The sequence below is a fragment of the Saimiri boliviensis genome, chromosome 2 (genome assembly GCF_048565385.1).
Source record: "Saimiri boliviensis isolate mSaiBol1 chromosome 2, mSaiBol1.pri, whole genome shotgun sequence".
NCBI classification, from domain to species: domain Eukaryota; kingdom Metazoa; phylum Chordata; class Mammalia; order Primates; family Cebidae; genus Saimiri; species Saimiri boliviensis.
In genome coordinates, this window is record NC_133450.1 from 237,281,089 (window position 1) to 237,290,780 (window position 9,692).

General features: G+C 46.1%; 1 non-coding gene across 1 annotated transcript; it reads right to left on the reverse strand.

Moving 5' to 3' along the window:
• Positions 1-8,374: 8,374 nt before the first annotated feature.
• LOC120366508 (U1 spliceosomal RNA) lies at positions 8,375-8,538 on the reverse strand. The gene has a single exon (XR_005581158.1). It is a non-coding gene; the product is annotated as a U1 spliceosomal RNA (small nuclear RNA).
• Positions 8,539-9,692: the final 1,154 nt, after the last annotated feature.

The following is a 9,692-nucleotide window of genomic DNA, read 5'->3' on the forward strand; positions in this document are numbered from 1 at the left end:
GTGCCCGGCTGACAAATACATTTTAAAGCATAATAATATCTGGAAGTTAATTCTGAGTTTATTCTTTTTAGAAACTTGAATACAGAACCACAGGAACTGGAGTTAGAGAGCATCTCATTGATAGCTAATAGTCCCCTAGTAACTCATGAATTCATTAATAATTACAACATTAAAACCTCATAAGTAACCCATTACTCATTGGGAACTCATTTATTAACTCTCTAGTCACCTACAACTTCCCCCAAGTGTCCATGGAAGGCAGGAAGCTAAGGAGGGTTGTGCTGGCCCCGCCAGTCTCTGCTGGCCCATCCAATCACATCCATCATCTGTCCCACAGCTTCCCTGGCACTTCCGCAACAGGACCCCACACCAACACCACTTCCCCCTCCCCAGCGCTTCCACTCCAGCCACAGCTCACTGGATCAAGCTGGGCCAGGGTTCTTCCCCGCTTTTCACTTTGATCAATGTAGTTTATGGGCATGGAAGGAAATCAAATTGCACATTGTAAACTTTCGCGCAGAAAAGTCTACAATGAAAAGCTCCTTTGCCCTGCTCATCCCCACCCGGAATGCAGCTACCCAGTGAAAGGACCCACAACCCACGAGAAGGGAATAAAGATTGCTTTAGACCAGCAGTCCCCAACCTTTTGGCACCAGGGATGGGTTTGTGGAAGACAGTTTTTAACCCAGGGTTGGGCGTGGGGGATGGTTTCCGGATGAAACTGTTCCACCTCCCATACCAGGCATTCGTTAGATTCTCCTAAGGAGCAGACAGCCTAGATCCCTCACACTCGAAGTTCACAATAGGGTTCGAGCTTCTATGAGAATCTAGTGCTGCTGCGGATCTGCAGGTAATGCTGGCTCACACACCCACTACTCACCTCCTGCTGTGTGGCCTCGTTCCTAACAGACCACAGACGAGATCCAGTCCATGGCCCGGGAAGCTGGGGACCCCTGCATTAGACTAAAGACATCTGAGATGCAGCAGATGCAGCTAGGGGCCTTTTGTTTGTTTGTTTGAGTCAGAGTTCTCTCCCTGTCACCCAGGCTGGAGTGCAATCTCAGTTCACCGCAACCTCCACCTCCTGGGTTCAGGTGATTCTCCTGCCTCAGCCTCCTGAGTAGCTGGGATTACAGGTGCGCGTCACCATGCCTGGCTAATTTTTGCATTTTTAGTAGAGACGGGGTTTCACCACATTGGCCAGGCTGGTCTCAAACTCCTGACCTTTAGTGATTTGCCTGCCTCAGCCTCCCAAAGTGCTGGAAGTACAGGCGTGGTGGGGAGGTGGGAGGTCTGCAGATTCTAGCCGTTCTAGCCGGCGCAGTGGTTCACATTGTAATCCCAGCTTTTTCAGGCCACCACTCCTGGCCTAGAGGCTTTTTTTGAGATTCCCATATCTGATTAAAGGTAGAGATTTCTGATCATGAAGCTGCCATACATCCCCTGTCTGGGAGAGTTTGCAGCCAGGAAGATGCCTGTTAACACCAAGATTCAACCCTGTGTAAACAAGCCCTCTGCAAACCTTCCATACTTCCTTCCAAAGTCCTAACGACCCCTTTTTTACTCTGCTGATGTATGAACTCTCACTCCAGCTGCTCCTGGAGCCACTGCATTTGGAGTGCTCCTAAATACAGTGGAAGCAAACTTTTCTGCTGTTACTCTTTCTACTGTCAATTTGCAGTTCTCCCGGCTGCCCCACCACTCAGATCTATTGGTAAAGAAAAGCCTTCTGTCAAAGCTGAGAACACTTACGTTAATCCTTTTCTGGGCCAGGCGCGGTGGCTCACACCTATAATCCCAGCACTTTGGGAGGCCGAGATGAGTGGATCATGAGGTCAAGAGATCGAGACCATCCTGGTCAACATGGTGAAACCCCGTCTCTACTAAAAATACAAAAAGGTAGCTGGGCATGGTGGCACGTGCCTGTAATCCCAGCTACTCGGGAGGCTGAGGCAGGAGAATTGCTTGAACCCAGGAGACGGAGGTTTCGGTGAGCTAAGATCATGCCATTGCACTCCAGCCTGGGTAACAAGAGCGAAACTCCGTCTCAAAAAAAAAAAAACAAAAAAACTTTTCTGGTGGTTAACTCTATTACTTTTCTTTAAAATCTTACGATTTCCCTTTTATTACTATTTTATACATCCTCAGTTCATTCTGATTCTTTACTGCTTATCTTTACACTTTTTTTTTTTTTTTTTTTTTTTTTTTGAGACGGAGTTTCGCTCTTGTTACCCAGGCCGGAGTGCAATGGCGCGATCTCGGCTCACCGCAACTTCCGCCTCCTGGGTTCAGGCAATTCTCCTGCCTCAGCCTCCTGAGTAGCTGGGATTACAGGCACGCGCCACCATGCCCAGCTAGTTTTTGTATTTTTAGTAGAGACGGAGTTTCACCATGTTGACCAGGATGGTCTCAATCTCTTGACCTTGTGATCCACCTGCCTCGGCCTCCCAAAGTGCTGGGATTACAGGCTTGAGCCACCGCGCCCGGCTATCTTTACACTTTCAAATGATAACCTCAAAACTCCATTTCTTGTTTTGTCAGCTTAACTTGCCCCCGCACTGTGTGAGAGTGTCGGCACCAGCTGCTCCATCACCAGCACAGCAGCCCCTCCTGGCTCTGGCCAGCAGCGCTCCAATCGTGACAGCGCTGACGGTTGCCGACTTGCGTTGTATTCCGCAACTAGACTGGGGTTGTCTATGTTTTTGTCTAACTGCTGCTTCTACAAGATAAAAATCAATGTGCATCAGATGCATTATATTGACTATTATGTAAAAAGTGGTCATCATAGTCAGGTGCAGTGGCTCACGCCCGTAATCCCAGCACTTTGGGAAGCCAAGGCAGGTGGATCACTTGAGGTCAGGAGTTCGAGACCAACTTGGCTAACATGGTGAAATCCTGTCTCTACTAAAAATATAAAAATTAGCTGGGCACCTTTAATCCCAGCTACTTGGGAGGCTAAGGCAGGAGAATTGCTTGAACCTGGGAGGTGGAGTTTGCAGTGAGCCGAGATCTCACCATTGCACTCCAGCCTCAGTGTAAGAGCGAAACTCCGTCTAAAAAAGAAAAAGTGGTTGTTATAAATCCAAGTGAAGTAGTTTCCCAATGCAGACGGTTTTGAGTGTCTGCATAACCATAGTGACTTAGTTTTCACTGTTTTACCAGCGGTCCTGAAATCTGGGTTGTATGGATCTTGAAATAATCTTTCATGAGAACAACCCTAATCAACATTAAGGCCACACAGATAATCATCACCCTGGGGTTGTTGTCCAAACTGTTTAAACGTAACTATCTCAATCCCAATCTGCCAAATAAAAATATGAATCATGATGTGCTACATTTTCTCCTCCTTAAGCGTAAAATGAGCTGTTTCCTGCTATGTAGAATATTTGATCAGATTCTGCTTTAAAAAAAGAAAATTTAAAAAGCTTTCTCACTGGGCGTGGTGGCTCACGCCTGTAATCCCAGCACTTTGGAAGACCGAGACGGGTAGATCACGAGGTCAAGAGATCGAGACCATCCTGGTCAACATGGTGAAACCCCATCTCTACTAAAAATACAAAAATCAGCTGGTCATGGTGGCACACGCCTGTAATCCCAGCTACTCGGGAGGCTGAGGCAGAATTGCTTGAACCCAAGAGACGGAGGTTGTGGTGAGCCGAGTTCACACCATTGCACTCCAGCCTGGGTAGCAAGAAGCGAAACTCCGTCTCAAAAAAAAAAATAAATAAAGCTTTCTCAAGTCCAACAGAGCTTATAAAGAGTAAAAATAAAAAGCTTTCATCAGACATTAGGGGCTAAGGTTTTCTGTTTTTATCAAATGTGCCATTAACAAGAATAGAGAATACTTGAAAAAAAAATTCTTTTTGAGACAGGGTCTCACTCTGTTGCCCAGGCTGAAGTGCAGTGGTGTGATCTTGGCTCACCGAAGCCTCAACCTCCCGGGGTCAAGTCATCCTCCCACCTTAGCCTCCTGAGCAGCTGAGACTAGCTGCTGGTAGTTGTACACCACCATGCCTGGCTAATTTTTGTATTTTTTATAGAGAAGGCATTTCACCATGTTGACCAAGCTGGTTTCAAACTGCTGGGCTTGATCGATCCACTTGCTTCGGCTTCCTAAAGTGCTGGGATTACAGGCATGAGCCACCGTACCCAGCCAAGAATAGAGAATACTTAATCTCCATTTCTCTGTATAATATGTTAGCAAAATTCTATATAATGCTCCTAGCCCTTGGCCAATTAATACCTTCAGTCAATCATCCAGCCGACCTTGGTGGATCGTTATTACCTGTCATAAACAATACAATACACCATTTCCTCTGCCTCCCATGTTTAAGGTTAAGCATCAACTGTTTCAGGTAGCTGAGTGTCCAACCCAGAAAAAATGCAAGAGTATGTTCTTCAACCATTTTTTTTTTTTTTTTAGAGATAGGATCGCTCCATGTTGACCAGCATAGTCTTGAAGTCCAGACCTCAGGTGATTCACCTGCCTCGGCCTCCCAAAGTGCTGGGATTAGCCACAGCACCTGGCAACCTTTTTTTTTTTTTTTTTTTTTTTTTTTTGACGGAGTCTCAGTTTGTCACCAGGTTGCAGTGCAGTGGCACAGTCTCAGCTCAGTGCAACCTCCGCCTCCCAGGTTCAAGCAATTCTCCTGCCTCAGCCTCCCAGGTAGCTGAGACTACAAGTACATGCCACCACACCCAGCTAATTTTTAAGTTTTCAAGTAGAGACGGAGTTTCACCGTGTTGGCCGGGCTGGTCTTGAACTCCTGACCTCAGGTGATCTGCCCACCTCGGCCTCCCAAAGTGCTGGGATTACAGGTGTGAGCCACCATGCCCAGCTGGTAAACATTTTAAATGTATCAGTGTCTTGTTCCTTGGAAGCAGAACACCTAGCACTGGACTCCTTTTAATTAACCAAAGGCATCCCACATGAGTGGTTAATAACTGGTTGGACTTTGTCCCCTTCAGAGCGGACACATATGGTACAGTTGCCAGGTCATGGACTCACTTTCTGACAAAGGAAGCCATGGGTGTCAGTTTGCTGTGGCAGAAAATACTCTGTCCTCTGGACATTCAAACTTTGTGTGTTAAAATCCCAACCACCAGTGTCTCAGAATGTGATTGTATTTGGAGACAGAGTCTTTAAAGAGGTAACTGTCTAGGCATGGTGGCTCATGCCTATAATTCCAGCACTTTGGGAGGCCAATGTGTGCAGATCACCTGAGGTCAGGAGTTCAAGACCAACCTGGCCAACATGGCAGAGCCCTGCCTTTACTAAAAATAGAAAAAGTAGCTGGGTGTGGTGGCACATGCGTGTAATCCTAGCTACATGGGAGTCTGAGGCAGGAGAGTTGCCTGAACCGGGAAGGCAGAGGTTGCAATGAGCCGAGATCATGCCATTGCACTCCAGCCTGGGCGATACAGTGAGACTCTGTCTCAAAATAAATAAAAAGGTAACCAATGTTAACTGAGGTCTTTAGGGTGGCACCTAATCCAACATGACTGGTGTTCTTTATCAGAAGAGGAGATGAGACACATGGCAAGAACACCCACCTGCAAAGCTAAGCAGAGAGGACTCAGGAGAGAACAACACTGCAGACACCTTGATCTCAGACTTTCAGCCTCCAGAGCTGTGGGAAAACAAATTTCTATTGTTTAAGCTGCCCAGTGTGTGTTACAGAAAGCCTTCATTTAACATTGTCAATAAGTTCTTGGAAACTGTGACTTTAAGTGAAATGACGTATAACCAAATCAATTTTCTAATCAATAGGCTAATTGATACAAACAAGAGTTAAGTTCCTACAGCACACTTCTCCCTTTTCAGGGCGCCTCCCACGCATGCTCGTGCTCACTCACACTGGGACCGTGTAGACACACGAGTTCACCTAACGGGCACAACCTTAGGACTGAGGAGGAAACAGGAGCACCCAGAAAAAACCCCACACAGATGTGGGGAGAACATGCAGACAGACTCCAACTAACACAGGTAGCAGCCCCAGATGAGGATCATTCTTTTCTCATCAGCCTTATAACAAAGCCATGCTGAGGCCAGAGGTGGTGGCTCATGGATGTAATCCTAGCACTTTGGGAGGCTGAGGCAGTAGGATCGCTTGAGCCCAGGAGTTTGAGACCAGACTGGGCAACATAAGAGACTCTAGTCTCTACAAAAAATAATATTTAAAAAAAATTAGCCAGGAATGGTGGCACAGGCCTGTTGTCCCAGCTACTTGGGAGGCTGAGGTGGAAGAGGATCACTGGAGCCTGGGAGGTCAAGTCAAGGCTGCGGTGAGCCATGACTGAGCCACTGCACTTCAGTCTGGGCCACAGAGCAAGACCCTGTGCCAGAGCAATAAACAAATAAAAACAAAATGACTCTATTCTAGGATCTGCTGCTTTGTTACAGTAGCCCAAGCAAACTGAGACACCGTGTGAATGCCAGTTTTCCTTTACAATGAAGATGGTGGCACACGTACCCCAGAAGTGGCAACTGTAGGATTCCTTTGAAAGAGCAGGCAGACCAGGAGCAGTGGCTCACGCCTGTAATTCCAGCACTTTGGGAGGCCGAGGTGGGCGGATCACCTGAGATCAGGAGTTAGAGACCAGCCTGGCCAACACGGTGAAACGCCACCTCTACTAAAAATACAAAAATTAGCCGGGCATGGTGGCACATGCCTGTAATGCCAGCTACTTGGGCTACTGAGGAAGGAGAATCGCTTGAACCCAGTAGGCAGAGGTTGCAGTGAGCAGAGATCGCACCACTGTACACCAGCCTGTGTGAACGGGAGCGAGACCTCCATCTCAAAAAAAAAAAAAGAAAGAAAGAGCAGGCAAGCTAGGCACAAGGGCTCACCGTGTGATCCCAGCACTTTGGGAGGCCAAGGTGGGTGAATCATGAGGTCAGGAGTTCGAGACCAGCCTGGTCAACATGGTAAAACTCCATCTCTACTAAAAATACAAAAATTAGCCAGGCATGGCGACTGGCGCCTGTAATCCCAGTTAATCAGGAGGCTGAGGCAGGAGAATTGTTTGAAGCCAGGAGGCAGAGGTTGCAGTGAGCAGAGGTGGCACCAATGCACTCCAGCCTGGGAGACAGAGCAAGACTCCATCTCAAAGGAAAACAAAAAACAAAAAAAAAAAAGAAAAAGCAGGCAGTTTTCACCTTACAGTAACCTATGACTGAGGGTCACAGTTGGCCCCTCACCAGATTTTCCTATTTTATTCTTCAGTTCTTCTCTGCCCCTGACCAGAGACCAGACATACGCACAAATCTGAGGGTTGAGCCCTGGAGTGGAGGACAGGAACTATCTTCTCACCACTGCCACCCTCTGTGAGCTACCACTTGCTCCTTCCAAGAATTGTCCTTACAGTGAGCGCCTTCCTTACCTGTTATTTTTCTTCTTTCTTGCAACAGGCAGAATTTCTCTCTCCTCATCTTGATGTTGACAAAAGGTGATATTCTTTGCTAATTTGAAGTGTGATGAAACATACAGAAAAAAAAAAAAGGTTTCTGATTAACATTCTTTTCTAATTTAGTATCTGGAAATCTGCTTATACCAAAATAATATGACATTCCTCCCTGTGCCTTTTATTTCCTCTAATAGAATTTTTTTCCTCCACAGAGGTGCATTCTTAATCACTAATTTCTCCACCTCACTTGGAAGATTGCTAGAAATCACAAATAAAGTTTGTAATGTAGTTATATTGCTTTCACTGAACATTTAAAATCCTTGAACAAAAGTTTCATGAGGATTACACATAACCAAGCCCATCCCAAACTTTTTGAAGACTTCATTTGTCAGTCCCCTCATAGTTAATAAATATTGTATTTTTTCATGACTGTCACTGTTAATCATCATTCTGACGCATACCACTCGAAACTGCAGTTTAATTATATTAGTTTTCTCTAATAGATATGTAATTAGTTATGCATTTAATTAACTTCCCTTCTCCCAAAATAGCAACCATCGTCTTTGATTAACCTAGCTGAGTCATGCAAAACCTTATGCTTATGTTGCCGTCAATTACACACATATTTTAGTTTTAGGCAGAAATAGCTCACATTGTACCATGCAAAAATTACAGAGTTAGGAGGAAGGATGACAGATGGTTAGGAAATTAATTTCACAAGTAAATGAATACTCTATTGACTCTGACAGACAAAATGTAGGAACAAGAATCCAAAAGTAAGGCCCTTCTATATTCCTAGACTTTTTTCTTTTTCTTTTTCTTCCTTTCTTTCTTTCTTTCTTTAGTTTTTGCATGTACGGATCACTTTGGTACCAAAAGATCTCTTATTCAATACAGACATGGATAATTCATGACTGCTTTATTCATAACAGGTTTATTTCATTAAAAAAAATTTTTTTTTCTATACCAGGGAAGAGCACGAACGCAGTCCCCCACTGCCACAAATTATGCAGTCAAGTTTCCCACATTTGGGGAAATCGCAGGGGTCAGCACATCCGGAGTGCCATGGATAAGCCTCGCCCTGGGAAAACCACCTTCGTGATCATGGTATCTCCCCTGCCAGCTAAGAATGATCCTTTAAAATTTTATTACTTTTGAAATCTGAATGTCACCGCCGAGGTTGGGTAATAACGATTTATGGTCGGAGCCCTCCTGCAAGGAGAAGGATATCAATGGGAGGTGAGGAGAGTGCCAGGTGCATTGGTGCCCACATACAGGGGCAAGCTAGGAGCAGGCGGCTGAAACGCAGCGGGAGCGCATCGCCCGGGCCGGAGGCGCTCCCACAGCGCCCCCTGGTGGTCGGCCTCCGGAGTAGACGGATGAGCTGCTCTCAGTAGCTCTGGAACTCTGGTCCCCAAACCAGCAGCATACGCATCACCTGAAAGCCTGTCGGAAATGCAAATTCTGGCCAGGTGCGATGGCTCACGCCTGTAATCCCAACATTTTGGAAGGCTGAAGCGGAAGAATCGCTTGAGCCCAGGAGTTTGAGACCAGCCTGGGTCATATAGCAAAGCCCTATCTCTAACACCAATGCACGTTCCAATTTGAGAACCACTATGCTATTCCTTTTTTTTTTTTTTTTTTTTTTTTTTTTTTTTTTTTTTTTGAGACAGAGTTTCGCTCTTGTTACCCAGGCTGGAGTGCAATGGCGCGATCTCGGCTCACCGCAACCTCCGCCTCCTGGGTTCAGGCAATTCTCCTGCCTCAGCCTCCTGAGTAGCTGGGATTACAGGCACGCGCCACCATGCCCAGCTAATTTTTTGTATTTTTAGTAGAGACGGGGTTTCACCATGTTGTCCAGGATGGTCTCGATCTCTTGACCTCGTGATCCACCTGCCTCGGCCTCCCAAAGTGCTGGGATTACAGGCGTGAGCCACCGCGCCCGGCCCCATTGTGCTATTCTAAATATGAGCTGGAAATGTAGGTTGAGCCACAATGACCACAGCTGCAGTCAAAATATAAAGAAAGTTCTAAAAGAAGACCAGCTTTTTAAGGAAAAAATCATTTGGGACCTAGGTCTAAAAGCAATTCTTTGGGAGTGTGGGTCCTAACAGAGCAGACACTGAGAGGCTGCATGGTGCCTCTCAAATGTCATATGTTGAAGTGCTAACCCCAAGAACCTCAGAAGGTGACTCTATGTGGAGGAAGGGCCTTTACAGAGGTAATCAATTTAAAATGAGGTCATACAGATGTGTGGGCCCTAATCCAATCTGGCTGGGTCCCAT